The following is a 20688-nucleotide window of genomic DNA, read 5'->3' on the forward strand; positions in this document are numbered from 1 at the left end:
CAATTTCACTTCCTCCTTTCCAATTTGGATCCCTTTTCTTTTTCTTCCTGTCTGATTGCTGTGGCTAAGACTTCCAGTACTATGTTAAATAGGAGTGGCGAAAGTGGGCATCCTTGTCTTGTTCCTGTTCTTAAGGGAAATGCTTTTAGTTTTTGCCCATTGAGTATGATGTTGGCTGTAGGTCTTTCATATATGGCCTTTATTATGTCTAGATATGATCCCTCTATTCCCACACTGCTGAGCGTTTTTATCAGAAATGGATGCTGGATTTTGTGGAAGGCTTTTTCAGCATCTATTGATATTATCATGTGGTTTTTATTCTTCATTTTATTTATGTGGTGTGTCATATTTATGGATTTGCGAATATTGTACCAGCCTTGCATCCCTGGGATGAATCCCACTTGGTCGTGGTGGATAATTTATTTGGTGTATTGCTGGATCTCATTTGCTAGTATTTTGTTCAGTATTTTGGCATCTATGTTCATCAGGGATATTGGCCTGTAGTTTTCTTTCATTGTTGTGTATTTTTCTGGTTTTGGAATTAGAATTATGCTGGCTTCATAAAACGAGTTTGGAAGTCTTCCTTCTTCTTGAATTTTTTGAAATATTTTGAGGAGAATGGGTATTAGTTCTTCTTTGAATGTTTGATAAAACTCCCCCATGAAACCATCCGGGGCTGGGCTTTTGTTTGCTGGGAGAGTCTTGATTACATCTTCAATTTCTTCTGTTGTTATTGGTCTGTTCAAGTTTTCGATCTCTTCCTGATGCAGTTTTGGGAGACTATGTGTTTCTAGAAATTTGTCCATTTTGCTTAGATTTTTGAATTTGTTGCCATATAATTGTTCATAGTAGTTGTTAACGATCTTTTGTATTTCTGTGGTGTCAGTTGTTATCTCTCCTCTTTCATTTCTGATTTTATGTATTTGGGTTCTCTCTCTTTGTTTCTTGGTGAGTCTAGCTAAGGGTCCATCAATCTTGTTTATCTTTTCGAAAAACCAGCTCTTTGTTTTATTGATCCTCTGAATTGTTTTTTTGGTCTCTATGTTATTTATTTCTGCTCTGATCCTTACTATTTCCTTCCTTCTATTTGCTCTGGGGTTTTCTTTTTGTTTGCTCTCTAGTTCTTTAAGTTGTGAGGTTAGATAATCTATTAGAGATTATTCTTCTTTTTTGAGGTAGGCCTGTAGTGCTATGAACTTCCCTCTCAGAACTGCTTTCGCTGCATCCCGTAGATTTTGTGTTGTTGTGTCTTCTTTTTCATTGGTTTCCAGGAAGTTTTTGATTTCTTCCTTGATCTCCTTGGTGACCCATTCATTGTTTAATAACATGCTATTTAGCTTCCATGTGTTCAAATGTCTTTGTATGTTCTTCTGCAATTGATTTCTAGTTTCATGCCATTGTGGTCTGAGAAGATGCTTGATATAATTTCAATCTTCTTGAGCTTGTAGAGACTTAGTTTGTGCCCTAACATGTGGTCTATCTTTGAGAATGTTCCATGTGCACTTGAGAGAATGTGAATTCTGTAGTTTTGGGGTGTAGTTCTCTGTAGATATCTATTAAATCCATTTGGTCTAGTGCTTCATTTAGAGTCTCTGTTTCCTTGCTAATTTTTTGTCTAGAGGATCTATCCAGTGATGTGAGCAGGGTGTTGAAGTCCCCTGCTATGATTGTCTTGCTATCGATTTCTCCTTTGAAGTCCTCCAATAGTTTTTTAATATATTTTGGTGCTCCTATATTGGGTGCATATATGTTTATTAAGGTTATATCTTCCTGTTATATAGATCCTTTTTGTTTTCTGATTGGTTGATTTCTTCTAGCCTGTCTTCTAATTCACTGATCCGGTCCTCAGCTTCCCCTACTCTATTTTTTAGACCTTCCAATGTGTTTTTCATGTCTGATATGTCATTCTTCATTTCTTCCTTTTGGTTTTTCATTTCCAACTGGTTTATTTTCAACATTTCTATGTCTTTACTCATGGTGCTCATGTCCTTACACATGCTGTTGAGCTTCTGCAACATCATGGCTCTAAATTCTAGTTCTGTTAACTTGCTTAACTGCACCTCATTAATTTCATCTTCCATAGATGTCTCTTGTTCTTTCATTTGGATTTTCTTTCTGTTTCTCACCATTTTGGCTATCACAGTGGGCTTTGGAGTCTGCCAAATTTTCCCTGTGGGTGTTGGTGTTCTGCTGTTTGTGTCTCCCTCTCCTGGGTTTGGATGCGCCAGGGAGGACCCACTTTAAACACCACTGTCAGGTCTTAGCTTTTCTGGTTAGTGTTGCATGCCCAGGGAATGGTAGTTATCCTCTAGCTTTTTTTTGCCTGGAGGCTATTAGTAGAGGTCACCTGCAGACCCTTGGTTTCTGAGTTGCCTGAAAAACTCCCTCAGGTGCTGGGTGTAAGAGGATTTCATGAGAGTGAGGCTGGTGTTCCTTGTTATTTTGGGCCTCAATTAGCATTTCAATGGCCACCAGGTGTGGTTGAAACTCTGAAGGAGGGGCTGCCGCCTCTCCCCAGGGCCCTGAGAAGAAGTAAAATGACCACAGTCCTGCGTGGCTGCACTCAGCAAAAGCTGTTAGCCCCCTCCAAAACCCGAGTGTCCCCACACAGTTCCAGTCCAGTCTGTCTTTCCTCTGCCAGAGCCCAAGGTGAGTGGTTGCTGCTAATTTAGCCTCTGTTTGGACTCTGCATCTTGGAGCTGCCTGGGACTTTTAACCCTGGGGCACTGCTTCCAGCCAAGGTCGGCTGCAGCTGTGGCACCAGCTTAGGGGGGTTGCACTCAGCAGTAGCCCCAGGACTGAGCTGCAGTATCGGGAAACTGCAGAGGTGGCAGTAGCGTCCAGCACAGTCCCCTGGTCCCCGTGAGTATGCGCGGCGCCCGCCGAGGGCTTAGCACGCAGAGTTCGCGGGACTCAGCCTTGGTAGCAGCGTCCCGTCGAGTCTCTGGTGCCCGTGAGTCTGTGCGGCTCCAGCCGAGAGCTTAGCAGGCTACAGAGTTCCCAGGGCCCATGCAGGGTGGCAAGGGAGGCGGTAGCAGTAACTTCCCGCCGAGTTCCCTGGCCCCTGCCCAGGCAGCTGCGGACCATGGGCTCCTGGCCCCCTCTCGCATCCTCACAAGCCAACCAGGATTGAGTGGGTGTTTCTGGTTATGTGTTCCTCCAAGTTATCTCAATTTTTTTTTTTTAATCCTCATCTTAGAACATTTTTTCATTTATCTTCAGATAGAGTGGGAAGGGAGAAAAGAGAGAGAGAGAAACATTGATGTGAGAGAGAAACATTGATTGGTTGCCTCTCACATAATCCCAACCAGGGCCAGGGACCAAACTGCAACTGAGGTATGTGCCCTTGACTAGAATCAAACCTGTGACTCTTTGGTCTGTGGGCCAATGCTCAACTACTAAGCAAAACCAGCCAGGGCAATTTCCTTTTTTTTCATTTTAAACAACTTTTTATTTCAAAATAGATTGACAAAAAAGTTGAAAAGATAATACAGAGGTCTAATATACATCATATCATATCCAGTATTTCCTAGTATTAACAGCTTTCATTAATGTGTGTTACAATTTTCAGTTAATGAACCAAGTGTGTACCTTATGTTTAACTACCACCCAAAATTTATTTAGATTTTCTTAATTTTATCTAAAATACTTTTGCAGTTCTGAAACTCATCCAGTATAGCATATTACATTTAGTGATTATGTCTCCTTAGTTTTCTTTGTTTATGAAATTTAGGACGTATTATTTATTCTTATCTGTATGGATCCTTATATAATATGTACTGCTGCTTAGTATAAGTGAAGTTTAAAGTGTACAAACAATATTTTGCTACAGATATGATTTCTTTATTTTCTTTTATCACTGATCATTTTTAACATGATCATTTGTTTTGTGTTATTACTTCTAAATGTATTTATATACAATTTTACTTACCTATTACACCTTCCATAATGATGATCATCATTGTTTATATCCCACTGGAAATTTTTATGAGAATTTATCTGAAATATATACAAAGAAATGAGATTTAAGTTATAAATTTTTTTTTACTTGCACAGATATCTTAGAAAAACCATTGGTATGCCCTGGCCGGTTTGGCTCAGTGGTCGGAGCGTCAGCCTGCGGACCAGAGATTCCCAGGTTCGGTTCCCACTAGGGGTACGTACCAGAAAAATAAAAAGGAAAACCATTGGAATTATCAATCTATCAATTTAGGAAAAGTATCTTTTATTTAAAATATGATCAATTTTTTTTAAATGAAACAAATTTTATTATTTTTTCCTTTTTAAGCTTATGATACAATGGCATTGATGAGTTTTCTAACATTGAACTATCTTTGCATTCTCTAATGGACAAAATTCTATGACGATGCCCTTGAATCCCACCCCTTTGTGTGGACTTTCTTTATAACACACTGAAAACTCCAACGCGGGCAGGTTCTGATAGATTTTGTTTCTGTGGCTAGGTTACATAATATGACAAAAGGGAAGGGATTTTGATGTAATTAAATTCTCTAATCAGGTAACTTTCTGTAGGGGATTACATTGGGATTGTTTAACTTAATCAGTAGAAAGAGAGATTATTTGAGACAGCTGTGACCAAGTCATTTGAAAGTGTTTAAAAAACAGCTTAGGCTATCCCTGGAGAGAGAGTCAATTTCCACTGTGAATAGTAGCCTCCTCCTTGACTGTGGTCCCAGACTGCTCATTAAATTCCGTTTCTGTTTATCTGAATGCTGCACTTTGAACTTGTTTAGCCACAGCCCACTCAATTGCATAAGCCAATTTCTTATAATAAATAATTTACAAATAAGTAATAAATAAGTAAAAAAATAATAATTAGTTTTGTAAATATGCATATGATTCTCCAAATTTTCCCAAAGTTAACAGGAAATCAAGTAAATTATTGAATATATATTTGTTTCCAAGGAGATTGATATATATCAGTGATCCACTGATATAGCACTATTTAAATGAGTAATTTGGTTCCTGCTTAATATTTTGCATTCAAAGTTTGTACTGCATGAATCAATGAACATCTTAAGCAAATAGTTCCTCATTGACAAGTGTAGTTTTATTCATAATGTCAAAATAGTGAATATCAAAACCATTCATAAATAAATTAATTAGCTCATTGTATTAAGTTCGAAACTTCTTTCAAAGTTTCAAAAAACTTCTTGCAGTGTTTTCCAAAGATATTTTTACCTTATATAAGGCAGATTGACATGGACTATGACATGACCTGGGCAGTGCAATTAATTTAAATACTTGGAAAGTAATATATCAGTCAAATGACTCAGGAGTATACCACAAAGACAGTTGAAGACAATCAATGGCACTAGTTTGAAGTACTCTCTTCAACATCACTATCAAGTTTTCTCAATTAGAATTCTATATCATCCTTTCCTATTCTCTAATCAACATTACACTCCAATCAATTGTTGGATTTCAAACAAGAAAGACACATATACACAAGAAAGAAGATAGTGACTAACATTTCTAGATGTTTATATTTAAAAGATTATATATTATAAAATGATTAAATTACTCTTTCTGGCTCATATTCTATATTCTATATATTTTTAGAATATATTATAAAGATTTCCTTATAAATATACTCAAAGGTGTATTTTTTCACAAATCCTTATAAAATTACATTATGTTTGATTATTCAACTAAAAATAGTATATTTTGATTGTTGTTTTTTCTTTTTCTTTTTAGTTATTATAATTAATTGATATTTCCTAGGCTTAACATCACACACTTTGGTAGTATGATGTCTGGATTTTATTTATAATCCATCCACTTATTCCAAAATATATCATACAAATTACCTGTAAAATGAAATATCATTGTCAATTGCAAGAGGCTAATGAAGATAAAATATTTTAATGAATAAAAAGTGATTAACATATTGACCAATTCACAGAATACCCTTCGTAGATATTGTATCAGTTTGGTAGTTTAATGGTAGAAATCCTTTTTTATTTAATCTTCAGTTGTAAAAATGCTTCCCATGTTTTCAAAATGTATTGCCTCATTGATTGGTACACATGTAAAAGAAAATAGCAGAGTTTTATCTCAGCTTTTATAGATCAGTTCTTTTCATTTTGCTTCTAGTCCAATGGTTATTTGCAAAGTTCCTTAAAAAAAAAAAAAAAAGGTACGAGAAGAAAAATGCATTATTTGCAATAAACTTTTGCACATTTGTTAGAGACTAATAAGAAAATAAGTGTGTTCATTTTGTTTAGTATTTCTGGTTTCTTTATTCTGCATCTTTGGAGAAAGTGTTCTGGGAAATAATTAAGTGAATCATAGTAGGGAGATATAAATGTTGCATAATAAAGTTGCTGAAATATATTCAGTAGTATATTTCTTTTCTAGATATAGTTTCACAACCTCCCCTTAAATTAGCTTACTTTAAACAATGTGTTCTCTAAGAAAGTATAAAATTATTAGTCCTCTGTTTCAGAAGCTTACTTAATGTGTTATGCACTCCCATATACTTTCCCCTAGGCTATTTATTACAGCACCAACAGATGAATTTTAGATGTCAGTTAGTTAATGATGCAAGATGGGTCACGATGATGATTTTTATTAGAAAATGAGGTAGCCTAAGAAAATGAATATCTAAATCTATGTACTTTATATGGACTAGTTAAATGACTTCTTAAACTTTGTTCAGATGTTAAAGAGTGTAACAACAACAGATTTTAATGAATACTTCATGTGAGCCTCCATCATATACTCTCACATGTGGGTATTTTTGCCTGAAAGTTTGCTTATATTTTCAATTCCTACCTATTTTCATGTTTTCAAGGTAAACTCTTTTAGAAATCACTCTGATATATAATTTTAGTACATAAAGTACAAGTTTATTTATAACTTGAAGCTTTGGCCAATAAAGCATGTCATTAGCTAGCCTGCTAAACCCTTGAAATCAGATCACCCTGTGGGTCACAGCTAGTTCTGTTTGAAAGATCAGTGTCAGACATATTAAGGTTGGGGAGTCTTTGTACTTTAGGTTTGTTGAAAGTAAATATTAAGTATGCTAATTAAAGCATACTTTAGAAATGTTTTACTTACCTTGTAGAGAGATAACATTTTGAGTATTTTACAATGTCATCATTAGATTATCAGGATCACTTATTATAAGATTGAAAAGGGGGCTAATTTTTTTGAGTATATCTTATGTGAGAGGTGTTCTAGGTGGAATAATTATTTTTTAATTTTTTTTTTTAGAGAGAGAGCAAGGGAGAGACAGATAGAAACATCAATGTGAGAAACACCAATCGGCTGCCTGCTGCATGCTCCCTACTGGGGATGGAGTCCGCAAACCTGGCCTGTGCCCTGACTGGGAATCGAACCAGGACATCTCAGTCCACAGGATGATGTTCCATCCACTGAGCCACACCAGCCAGGTGGAATTTTAATTCTTGGTCAATCTGAAATGTATGACATCAGTCCCCATTTTATAGTTGAAGTAACTGAGACTCAGAGAGAGAGATTAACTTGCCTACTGTTACAATGTAAGGATAAATTTGACCCCACTATACATGACTTCAAAGCCTAGGCTTTTGTAGCACGTTCTTTTGTCTTCCTGAATTAACTGAAGTTCAAAAGTACACAGATATGTATGTTTTTTCTCTCTAAATTTATTTTATTGAGATGTAGTTTACATATGCTAAGATGTATCTGTCTTAAAAGTCTATTTTTCTAAATTAAGACAAATGTATAACCCATAACAACCACATAAAATATTTCCATTCTAAGAAATATTTTCTTCTGTCCTTTCTTAGTCAATGTTCCCACATGTCAGCCCTGATCTCTTATGTCTTATGTTTAGTAAGTTTTGCCTCTTCTAGAATTGCATGTGAAAAGATCATACACTATGCATAATTTCTGTTTGGTTTCTTTCAACACAGCTTTTTGAGATTTATTTATATTTTTATGTTTATCACTAGTGTGTTACCTTTTATTGCACAGTGTGCTTCAACTGTGCAGCTATGCCATATTTTGCTTATCTGTTCATCAATTGATGGACATTATTTTTGCTCTGGATTTTGACTACTGTGAACAAAGTTGTTAAGAGCATCAATGTAGAAGGTTTATTGTGGACTTACATTTTTCTTTTTCTTGGGAATTACCTAAAAGTGGAATTGATGATTTAAATGTGAAGGGTTCCTAAGAGGAGAGTCCTTGCTTAAATACAGCATTCAGCAGAAACCTCGATAGGTACATGCCTTAGAGTAAAGAATATTCTTGACACTCTATAATAAACCAAAAGTATATTTTTAAAAAAAGTTATCTTCCAAATGTCTTAACTTACTGCAGAAATAAAACTCCATACTCATTAAAAACAAATCCAGACACTTGAAACCATTAACATTTATAATGTCCAACATCAATTAAACTTACCACACATTCAATACAGGAGAATGTGATGCATAACCAAGAAAGACAAACAAAGAATAAATTAAAGCAGACCCAGAAATAACATGAACAATACAGTTATGGATTTAAAAATATATAAAGCTTTTTAAAATTTATCTTTATTGTTGAAAGAAAATAAGTTTTTTTGTTGTGTTGTTTTGTTTTGTTTTTATCCTCACCTGAGGTTATTTTTCCATTTTTTGTACAGATAGAGTGGGAGGGAGAGAGAGGAAGAGAGAGAGAGAGAGAGAAACATCGACGTGAAGGGACACATCGAGTGGCTGCCACCCGCACGACCAACCAGGGCCAGGGACAAACTGCAACCGAAGTACGTGCCCTTAGCGGGAACCGAACCCGGGTCTCTCCGGACTGCAGGCCGACGCTCCAACCGCTGAGCCAAACCGGCCAGGGCGAAAATAAGTTTTTAATTCTACAAAGATTTTAATGCAACTCATGGCTTATAGCTATGCTATGGTTTCCCAACCCTGGACCTTGAACCTAGTCAGCTCTGCAAACGCTTTTGGTAGACAGTTTTTCAACCTTCTAAAAAATAAAATAAAAGGTTTTAATTTGAAAAATCAAAACAAAATAAAAAAAGGAACGATCGAATCACTTACCGTATTTATGACTTTACTGTAAATGATTTTTTCTTTTCCATTTTACATGTACTACCATAAGAAAATAGGTTTATCGCTACTCTATAAACACATTTATTTACATAAATAGTTCATCTAATTGAGGTGTAATAGTGAATATAAAATTTGAAAGTTAAAGGTCATTAAATTGATAATTATGTTAATATTTCTTTTTATTCTGGGTTCCATGCAGTCTAATTAATCTTTATTAAAAATAATTCCTGGACTTCCGGTCAAGATGGCGGCGTAGGTAAATGCGGTATCACGTCCTCCCATAGGCACATCAAAGTTACAACTAAACTACAGAACAACCATCATTCAAAACCGCCTGAAATTAAGCTGAATGGAATTCGTACAACTACGGAATTAAAAAAAAAAGCAGCTACATCCAGACTGGTAGGAGGGGCGGCAGCGCGAGGGGTGGTGGCAGCGGCGCGCAGCAGCGAGACGGGCTGGTCCCACACCCACGTGTGGCGGATAAAAATCAGGAGGCTCCCGCAGCTGGGAAGGTCCTTCCTGGGGACTGAGGGGTCCCCGTCCCACACCAGGTGCCCTGCTCAGGGTTCCAGTGCCAGGAAGAGACTCCCCATAACTTCTGGCTGGAAAAACCAGCGGAAACTGAGGCTCAGGGAAGCTGACCTGGCTGGAGCCCCAGGCAGCTCCCTAAAGGGCCCGCGCACAGACTTATCGGACTCTCTCCCTCTAAGCTCGGAGGGGAGGCAGCTCGAGGGGCACCAGAGACATACAGGGAAGACTGAGCTGTTTGGCACTGGAGCGAGGGCTGGAGAGGGGGCTTCCCTGGGGACAAACGCGCTGTAAGAGGCCTTTGTTCCTTTGGTGAGCCCTTCCCTGGGGCGGCAGACAGAAGCCATATCTGGGACTCCAGCAACCTGGCTCACATTGGTAGCCCCGCCCTGGTGACTCCCTGAGGCCCCGCCCCACCCAACTTTCAAGCCCACCCAAGCTGTTGTCACTTGCTTAACCATAGGATTGGCCAATCTTGGATCCTGCTTCAGATTTTTCCTAAATTCTTTCAAACTAGCAGCATCGGGTCTCAGCGATGCTGAGCCCCATACCTCTCATTAAGTAATACACAGAAACAAACACTGGGAGGCAGTCAAAATGAGGATACAAAGAAACAGGTCCCAAATGAAAGAACAGAACAAAACCCCAATAAAAGAACTAAGCGAAAGGAAGATAAGCAACCTAACAGATACTGAGTTCAAAATACTGCTTATCAGGATGCTCAATGAACTTAGTGAGAACCTCAGTGAACTTAGGGAGGGCCTCAAGAGCATAAAAAAGGACCAGTTAGAAATCATGGATACACAGTTAGAATTAAAGGAGGCATTAACTGAAATAAAGAATAATTTACACAGCTTCAATAATAGAGTACGTAAATCCAAGGAGCAAACCATCGATTTGGAATATAAGGAAGCAAAAAATCCCCAATCAGAACAGCAAAAAGAATAAAGAATCCAAAAAAAGGATAGTGTAAGGAGCCTCTGGGACAACTTCAAGCGTGCCAACATTCGCATCTTGGGGGTGCCCGAAGGAGAAGAGAGAGAACAAGAAATCGAAAACCTGTTTGAAACAATAATGGCACAAAACTTTACTAACTTGGTGAAGGAAACAGACATACAAGTGCAGGAAGCACAGAGAGTCCCAAACAAGATGAACCCCAAGAGGCCCACACCAAGACACATCATCATCAAAATGCAAAAGGTTCAAGACAAAGAGAGAATCTTAAAAGCAGCAAGAGAAAGGCAGCTAGTTACCTACAAGGGAGTTCCCATTAGGCTGTCAGCTGATTTCTCAAAAGAAACTTTGCAGGCCAGAAGGGAGTGGCAAGAAATATTCAGAGTGATGAAAAGCAAGAACCTACAACCAAGATTACTCTATGCTGGAAAGCTGTCATTTAGAATCGATGGCCATATAAAGAGTTTCCCAGACAAGAAAAAGTTAAAGGAGTTCATCACTACCAAACCGTTATTATATGAAATGATGAAGGGTCTTTTTGAAGAAAAAGATAAAATGTATGAACAAACAAAATGGCAATGAATACATATCTATCAACAATGGAATCTACAAACAAATTGAACAGGCAGAACAGAAACATTCTCATAGATACAGAGAACATTTTGTTGGTTGCCAGTTGGGAAGGGGGTTTGGGGAATGGGTAAAAAAGGTGAAGGGATTAAGAAGCACAAATTCATTGCTAGACTGACAAACCTCAAAAGGAAAGGGGTTGGGGGGGTGGGAAGAAATAAACCAAAGAACTTATATGCATAACCAATGGACACAGACAATAGTGTGGGAAAAGGTGGGAGGGGGCGGGAGTGGGGAGGAGGGGGACAATGGGGGAAAAATGTGGAACATCTGTAATACATTTTACATCCAACAATAAAGACTTGAAAAAAAAAATTCCTGATTCAAATAGCTGATCGGGGTTGCTCTTTATTTACAAACATTTGTTTTTTTCTAATTTTAAATCATACTTCTATAATTAAAAAGTTAACAACCTAATTTTTCACATTCACAAAAGTTACTATATTCTTCCTTCAGTATAAAATTAAGTATTTATTAAGTAATTTTGTTTTAAATATTGGAAATGGCTCTCTTTAAATTGAAAAAAAAAAGGAAACTGAAATACTTTCCACTGGTATATGTATGAAGGTCAAAAAAATGTTTGTGTATTTGCATATCTCAATATGTTTTATAATTTATTTCAGTATGACTACGCCCACAGCCACTCATTTGTTGCTGTTGTTTTTCTGACTGATAACATTGAAAGCTCCCCTCTTAGAATTCGTCTGTGTATGTTTTTTATAATTGTGTGATGTAATAAGTTATCAATAGAATCTCATTTTTAATATTTCTGCTTTTATTAAAATAGAAATATAGCACTTATCACTTATATGCAGTTTATGGTTCCTAAAAAATTTTATTCAGATATTTTTTTTTACTAAATGTGCCCTAAGAGAATTTTGTAAGTAGTGAGAATGTTTGGTCACTATTTATGATAAACTGCTATCCAAAGCATACATTTATGATGTTCAGTCTAAGATGATCTTTATTAAAATTATTGTTCTCAAATATATTGTAATGTCTGACATGATATTATGAACAGTTCACATAATTTACCTATACATTTTTTGCATTGTACAAAGAGGCAAGCAAAGATTGCTGAGTCCTTCTCCCCCCCATAATTATCTTCCCTATATTTCACCTAACATATTTATATGTGTGTAACAAAATCTCCTCTAAATCCTGATGTGATGGTCTTTTGAAATACTTTTTTATATTAGCATAAAACAAATTATCAACATGATTGCATCACATAGTGATATTGTTTTCCATCAAACTGTTTATCCTTCTTTCAGTCCACAAAACTTTCATGCCTTTTCCCAGGAGAAAGTCTTCAGCAAAATAAGGACAGTTCAGAGCACAGAGGAGAAGAATTATAGAACTGTCACAGGTGTCAGAACACATTGGAGTCAGCAGCAGGGAGCATTGCCTGGAAAGCCGCCACTTCATCTAAGGAGCTCTCTATGGTCTAGTAAACTGCATTACACTTAAACAAAGCAGAAATGACATTGTTACACAAAATAGTTTAATCACTCAGTACATGGTTAATTTTTCTGACATATCCTATTTCCTCATTTTGTGAAACTTTTTTTTATTTACTTTGAATTCAAGAGAATATATCTAAATAAACTTTATTTTACTAAAAGGGATATGAACATAGCAGGAAAGGAATAAAAAAAATAAAGCCCCTTCCTCCATTAAAAAACAACACAGACTTTTATAAAAAGACTATGAAAAATATTTTCAGATATTAAATCTATAAAATGACAAATGTGTGTGTGTGTGTGTGTGTTTGTATTGATAAGGTGAAAAGGTAAGAGAGAGTAGGCAATATTAAATAGCAATATTATTAAGTGAAGTTGTTAATGAATACTTGTCAATTTTAAAGTCTTGTTATTTTGAATAAAGATCCTTAATATTGAATACATGGTTCTGGTTAGCAAGACTTCCTCCTTTCATTTACATCACTTGTTCTGTTTTGTAAATGTATGCTCACATTTCAAGGCATTGGACTCATTTGATGATGTCATTAAGAACTGCTAGATCCAGTATTTCATTATTTGATTATTGAGTGTTTTGCAATCTCTGAAGCAAATTAGTATTCCATCTTTGGTGTTCACTGCAAGACACTGAATGCAGATAGAACACATTATGCATTAGACTAGTTAAGAGGTTTTAAATTAGATTTGTGACTTGAAAGTTTGAATAAGAAAACTAATAGAACACAAAATGAAGCAAAGGGAAAATTAGATTAATTATCTACATCATTCAGTGTGAACAGTTGCTGATGTACTATGTTGTTAAGTGATATTTTGGCACTAAAATATGCCTTGATTTTGCCTACATTAAATTGCTCTAATTTTTTTGGAAAACACATATCCATATTTACAAATCATAATATCCTCGAGTCTCTTTAAAGTAAAAATATAGTTAAATAGGTCATTCATATTCTCTCTCCCTGTCTGACTCTCCAATTATAAATATTTCCATTTGTGATTAATCTAAATATTTATCTTGTATAATTCCTCTATTAAAATAACTGCTCTAACTGTTATTTCAAAATACTATATACTAAAGGCAAAGACAAATATTTTTAGTCAATTTTATCTTCTAACCCTCCCCTCTCAAAAAAAGATATTCTCTCTCATTCACCCAGAGAAAATGCCAATAAGCAAAGGCATCTGCAGTAATATCATATTTCAGTGTAACAAGTGAGGTCAGATTGTCTTGGTCCATTGCTAAGGCTCCTTCCTCTTATTTTAGGCAATGCAGATGGATTGAACCCATCCTCCTGCAAATCTAGTTCAGTTCAGATGCTTTAAGCTTCTATGTCATGTGCGTGTATGCATGCACGTGTTTATATGTGTCTTTTGCTCTTATTTTAGTCTTCTCTCATGGCAATGACATTGATATTTAACTGAAATAATTCCTGCTGGTACATCAAACATGCCTGAATAGACATCCACCTGTTCCTCATAAATGGCATCAGGTGCTCATTCTGTGTGACAAGGTATATTTTAATTTTTAATATTCATTTTTTTAATACACTGAACCTCACTAGGGTGAGATTGGCACAGTACACTCTGGCTGGTAAAATAGTGGGGGACACAGGAAGAAGGTTTGCAATTTCTGCTTGGTAATGAATAGAGCTTGACAATTATTATCAATGTAATTGAAATATAAATACAAGATAGCTTCTAGTTAAGATTTTATTTAGAATTTTATGGATTAATTATATAAATTCAGAGTTAGGAACAACCTGCTTATCTCTCTAGAGAACAACCAAGTGAATTACAAATTATCACTCTTCTTTCTAAATATATCAGCATTTTTATATAATGGAAGTACTATCAATAACTATACTCCTTTCCATTTAAATTTCAACTAATTTAAATAAAATAAAGTGTGACTTACTAGAGAAAGGGAGATAAAAAGATATGGATTACATAGATTTTTTAAGCAAAAATGCATCATTTATGAATGAAATAAAATAAAGTATCAAAACATCAAATCCTGTATCAAGCGTTACTGTTCATTGTAAGTAATGACTAAAATCAATAATCAGAAGAAAAAGGTGAGATCTGGGGATGCCTTTACACCTCCTTGGGCCCTGCCCTGCCTTATCAGAATGCAATCAGGGCAAGATTAATATATGAAAATCCCCATGACTTAAAGGAGAGATGTTCAACCCTGTAACATCCCCCCTTTATACTCAGATAGATGAAGTATGCCTCAGAATCCCACAATCCCAGGTTTGTTCACAAACTGTTCTACACTGACTAAGCATAGCGTATTGTGGTGAAATCTTTCCATACACAAGCACTCTCTGGCTGGCAAAAAACATTTGTGTGATTTCTAGAAGTTCTGTTATTAGCCTGTGTATATGAAGATTTCACTGGATTATCTTTTTTGAAAGTTAATTTAATTTAACTTTTTTCACTATCATTTATTCCCCCTATACCTTCTGCAGCCTTCACTCAACCACCTTCTTCATAATCACCACACGGTTGTCCCTGTACATGAGTTATTTCTCTCTATTTTTCTTTTTTGTTCAATTGCTCCATCTCCACACCCAGCCCCACCCTGCCGCCCAGCAGAGCTGTTTGCCTGCTCTGTGTCTGTATCTGTCTCTATTTTGCTTGTTAGTTCAGTTTGTCATTAATTTCCACATATGGGTAAAATCATTTGGTACTTGTCTTTCTCTGATTGGCTTATATCACTGAGCATAATGTTCTCTAGGTCCATCCATGCTGTTGAAAGAGTAAAATTATCTTCCTTTTTATGATCAACAGTATTCCATTGTAAAATGTACCATAGCTGTTTAATCCACTCGTCTGCTGATAGACACTTGGGCTGCTTCCAAATCTTGGCTATTGTAAATAACATTGCAACGAACATAGAGGTTCATATATACTTTTGAATTAATGTTTCGGTTTCTTCTGATAAATTCCCAGAAGTGGAATCACTGGGTCATTAGGGAGTTCCATTATTAATTAAGTCCATAGTGTTTTCCACAGTGGCTGCATCAATCTATATTCCTACCAACAGTACACAAGGGTTCCCTTTTCTTCACATCCTCACCAATTCTTGTTGTTTGTTATTTTTGATGATAGTCATTCTGACAGGTGTGAGGTCTCATTGTGGGAATATATATACATATGTACACTTTTTTTTCTTTACTGATTTTAGAGAGAGAGGAAGGGAAAGGGAGAGAGAGAGAAACATCGATGAGAAAGAATATTGATTGGCTGCCTCCTGCCAGCTCCCCACTGGGGATTTGGCCAACAATCTGGGCATGTGCCCTGACAGGTAATCAAATTGGTGACCTCTTGGTGTATGGGTCAATGCTCAACCACTGAGCTACACTGGCCAGGTTCATTGCGGTTTTAATTTGCACTTATCTGATGATAAGTAACACTGAACATACTTTTTTATTTCTATTGACCATCTGTATATCCTCTTCAGAGAAGTGTCTATTCAGGTTTTTTTGCTCAATATTAAATTTGATTGTTTGTCTTTTTGGTGTTGAGTTTTATGTTCTTAAAAAAAATTTGGATATTAACCCCATATCAGATGGATCACTGGTGAATATGTTCTCCCTTTCAGTGAGTTGTCTTTTCCTTTTTTTGATGGTTTGCTTCACTTTGCAAAAAAGCTTTAGTTTGATGTAATCCCATTTGCTTATTTATTATGATTATTATTTTTTTTACGAAACAAATATATCACAAAAATATATTGCTACAAGAAATGTCCGATATTTTACTGTTTATGTTTTCTTCAGGAATTTTTATGGTCTCAAATATAACATTTAAATCTTTAATCCATTTTGAATTCATTCTTGTGTTTGGTGTAAGAAGGTAGTCTAGTTTTGTTTTTGTTTTTTTGCACATATCTGTCTAATTTTTCCATCATTTATTAAAGAGTCTCCCTTTAGCCCACTGCATGTTTTTGACTTCTTTGTGAAATAGTAATTGAGTATGAAGGCGTGAGTTTATTTCTGGGCTCTCTATTCTGTTATTGAGCTATATGTTTGTTTTTATGCCAATACCATGCTGTTTTGATTTCTATGGCCCTATAGTATAGTTTGATATTAGATAGCATGATTTCTTCAAATTTCTTCTTCTTTCTCAAGATTGCTGTTGCTATTTGGGATCTTTTGTGGTTCCAATAAATTTTTGGAATATTTCTCCTAGTTCTGTGCAATATGTTTTTTGGCATCTCGATAGGAATTGCATTGACTCTGTAGATTGCTTTGGGTAGTATAGACATTTTAATGATGTTAACATCATTTCTTCCATGAACATGGTATATGCTTCCACTTATTTGTACCCCTTCAATTTATTTCTTCAGTGTCTTCTAATTTTGTAAGTACAGTTCTTTCAGGTTCTGGTTAAATTTATTCTAAGGAATTTTATTCTTTTTGAAGAAATTGGGAATGGAATTGTTTTTCAGTTTGCCTTCTAATAATAGTTCATCATTGGTGTACAAAAATGCAACTGATTTCTGGATATTTATTTTGTATTCTGCTATTTTACTGAATTCATTTATCAATTCTACTAATTTTTATGGAATCTTTCAATATATATAGTATTATGTCATATACAAATAATGACAGTTTTACTTCTTCCTTTCCAATTTGGATGCCTTTATTTCTTCTACATGTCTGATTTCTATGGCTAGGGCTTTTAGTATCATATTGATTAAGACTGGTGGAAGTAGACATCTCTGTTTTATTCCTGATCTCAAGGGAAATGCTTACATGCTTGTGGTTTTTGCCCATTAAGTATGATGTCAGCTGTGGATTTGCCATATATGACCTTTATTATGATGAGGTATATTACCTGCATTCCCAATTTGCCAAGATTTTGTATCATTAATGGGTGCTAGATGTTATCTAATATTTTTTTCTGCTTCGAGGGATATGATGATGAGGTTTTTATCCTTCAATTTGCTTATGGGGTATATCACATTTATTGTTTTATAGATATTGTACCAACTTTGCATCCCCAGAATAAATTCCATTTGATCATGGTGTATGATCTTTATAATGCACTACTGGATATTATTTGCTAATATTGACTGTTTTCTCATAATGCAAAATTAATAAAATTTTTGGTATTTTTATGGAGGATTTGCTTTGGTTAAGGAACTATGCTGCATGGGATGTCCCAAATGTCAGGAAGCCAATAAAGCCACTTCTCTTGAAGCATAGGCTATCAGGAATATTTTTAAAAATTATTCATAATTAAGATGGTAAGTTCAAAAGATGAAATTCTTTAGAAGAGTATAAAAAATTAGCTAAGTATCACTTCGTGTGATAAACAACAAATACATTTGTTGTAGGTAATTTTCTTATTTTATGGAAGTATCAAAAATCTTATTTTTAGAAAATCCATGTAGATTAATTAATCACTTTCAGAACCTCTTCATGTATCTGTGTCTCTATCTAATAATCTATTTATAAAAAGTGGTAAATATGTTTCTCTATTCATGAGTTCTAAAATATATGTGACCAGTATTGGGGATGCTAATTTGTTTGCCTATTATATAATACATGTGTCTACTAAATACACATGCATGGTATACCTCACGTAATCTAAAATAGAGTTGATTACAAGCCCAGTGTAGACCCTGTCATTTATGTATCTTTTATATCATTCATTAAATTGGATTTAGTATTTGAAACATCTGCTTACAACAAAATAATGCTAATAATACTAGGTAGAAAAAAGGGAATTATAAATGAACAATAATTTCCTTGTATTATATATAATAGGCAAGGTATTGTATCATGTATTATAATAGGCAAGGAATTATTGTTCTTTTATAATTACCTTTTAATATTATACTAGGTCACTCTTCATTGATATTTTTTTTCTAAATTAATGTAGCAATCACCTTTTCAAAATTAGCAGAGACAATATTATTGTAATTTTAGTCACTCACATTTGCATTTTAACATTGCTTGCAAAGTGATTTTGTCATAATCATTTTAAAATCCCTCCTTATTTTAAAGCATTATTATATTATATTTTATAACTCAAAGGTTATGAAAAACAAATAATTATAAATAAAAGTTCAAATAGTAAAAATAAATCCTGCACCTAGATATAGACAGTGGTAACATTTGCCTTATTTCTTTTCGGCATATATTTGGTGCAATCTTTCTCATTCATTTCTAAAACTTTTAGAATATATGTATATATACATATATGTGTGTGTGTGTGTGTGTATATATATATATTTTCATGTTTTTAAAAAGACCTGATTGCTCAGCCAGGGTGGCTCAGTGGACTGAGCATCATCCCATGGACTGAGAGTTCCCGTTCAATCCCGGGTTGCGGGCTGGATCCCCAGTAGAGGGAGTGCAGGGGGCAGCTGATCCATGTTTCTCCCTCACATCAATGTTTCTATCTCTCTTGCTCTCTAAAAATAATAATAATAATAATAATAATACATTAAATTAAAACATAAAAGAGACTTGATAGCATGAATTTTGAGTAGATATGATCAAAAATTAGTCTGGCTGGTGTGGCTTAGTGGTTGAGCATGGAACCATTCACCAAGAGGTTACTGATTCAATTCTTGGTCAGGGCACATGCCCAGGTTGTGGGCCAAATCCCCAGTGGGGGACATGCAGGAGGCAGCCAATCGATGTTTCCTCTCATCGATGTTTCTATCTCTTTATCCTTCTCCTTTCTCCTCTCTCTAAAATCAATAAAAAATTGTTTTTTAATCAATTAAAAGTTCATTGAGCCATATTTTCACTTTTCCATGCTCTTTCAAACTTTTTCCATGAGAGAAAATATAAGCTTCATTCTTTTTTTTTTAATTTATTTGTTTTATTAATTAATTTTTGTTACAGATGTTTCTCCTTTTCCCCTACTGATTCCCCCCTCCCCCTCCCTCCCTGCCCTGTCCCCAGTTTGTTGTCCATGTCCACTGTTCATGCATACATGCATATAAGTTCTGTGGTTTATCTCTCCACCACCACACCCTCTTCTGGGGATTGTCAGTCTGTACCCCACTTCCACGTCTCTGGGACTACTCCATTCCTCAGACTGTTATGTTCATTATATTCCACAAATAAGTGAGATCATATGATACTTGTCTTTCTCTGCTTGGCTTGTTTCACTTAAGATGATACTTTCCAGGTCCCTCCATGTAGTCTCAAAGGATAAGAGATCTTTCTTTCTTACCGCTGCGTAGTACTCCATTGTGTATATATACCACTGCTTTTTTATCCATTCATCTACTGATGGACACTTGGGCTGTTTCCAGATCTTAGCTATTGTAAATAGTGCTGCTACAAACATGGGGGTACATATATTCTTTCTCATTGGTGTTTCAGGATTCTTAGGGTATATTCCTAGAAGTGGGATCACTGGGTCAAATAGAAATTCCATTTTTAATTTTTTGAGGTAACAACATAGTGTTTTCCATAGTGGCTGCACCAGTCTGCATTCCCACCAGCAATGTACTAGAGTCCCCTTTCTCCACACCCTTGCCAACACTTGTTGTTTGATGATTTGTTGATGGCAGCCATTCTGACAGGTGTGAGGTGATACTCATTGTTGTTTTAATTTGCATCTCTCTGATGATTAGTGATGATGAGCATTTCTTCATATGTCTCTTAGCCATTTGTATGTCCTGTTTGGAGAGGTGTCTCTTTAGTTCCTCTGCCCATTTTTTTTATTGGGTTCTTTGTCTTCCTTTTGTGGAGTTGAATGAGATATATATATATATATATATATATATATATATATATATATATATATGAAATTAACCCCTTATCTGATATATCATTGGCAATTATACCCTCCCGTACAGTGGGTAGCCTTTCTGTTTTGATGATTGTATCTTTCGCTGTGCAGAAATAAGCTTCATTCTTCTTTCAGATCCCAACACTTCTTTGTGCCGTCTGCCTAAAACAATAGTGTATTTGTAATTTTACACCTGATATCAACTTTAACTTTTAAAAATAATGCGTTCTGAAAATATTTGTGAATTAAAATTTATTTTTAAAGGAAAAACA

The sequence above is a fragment of the Molossus molossus genome, unplaced genomic scaffold (genome assembly GCF_014108415.1).
Source record: "Molossus molossus isolate mMolMol1 unplaced genomic scaffold, mMolMol1.p scaffold_m16_p_9, whole genome shotgun sequence".
In the NCBI taxonomy this organism is placed as follows: domain Eukaryota; kingdom Metazoa; phylum Chordata; class Mammalia; order Chiroptera; family Molossidae; genus Molossus; species Molossus molossus.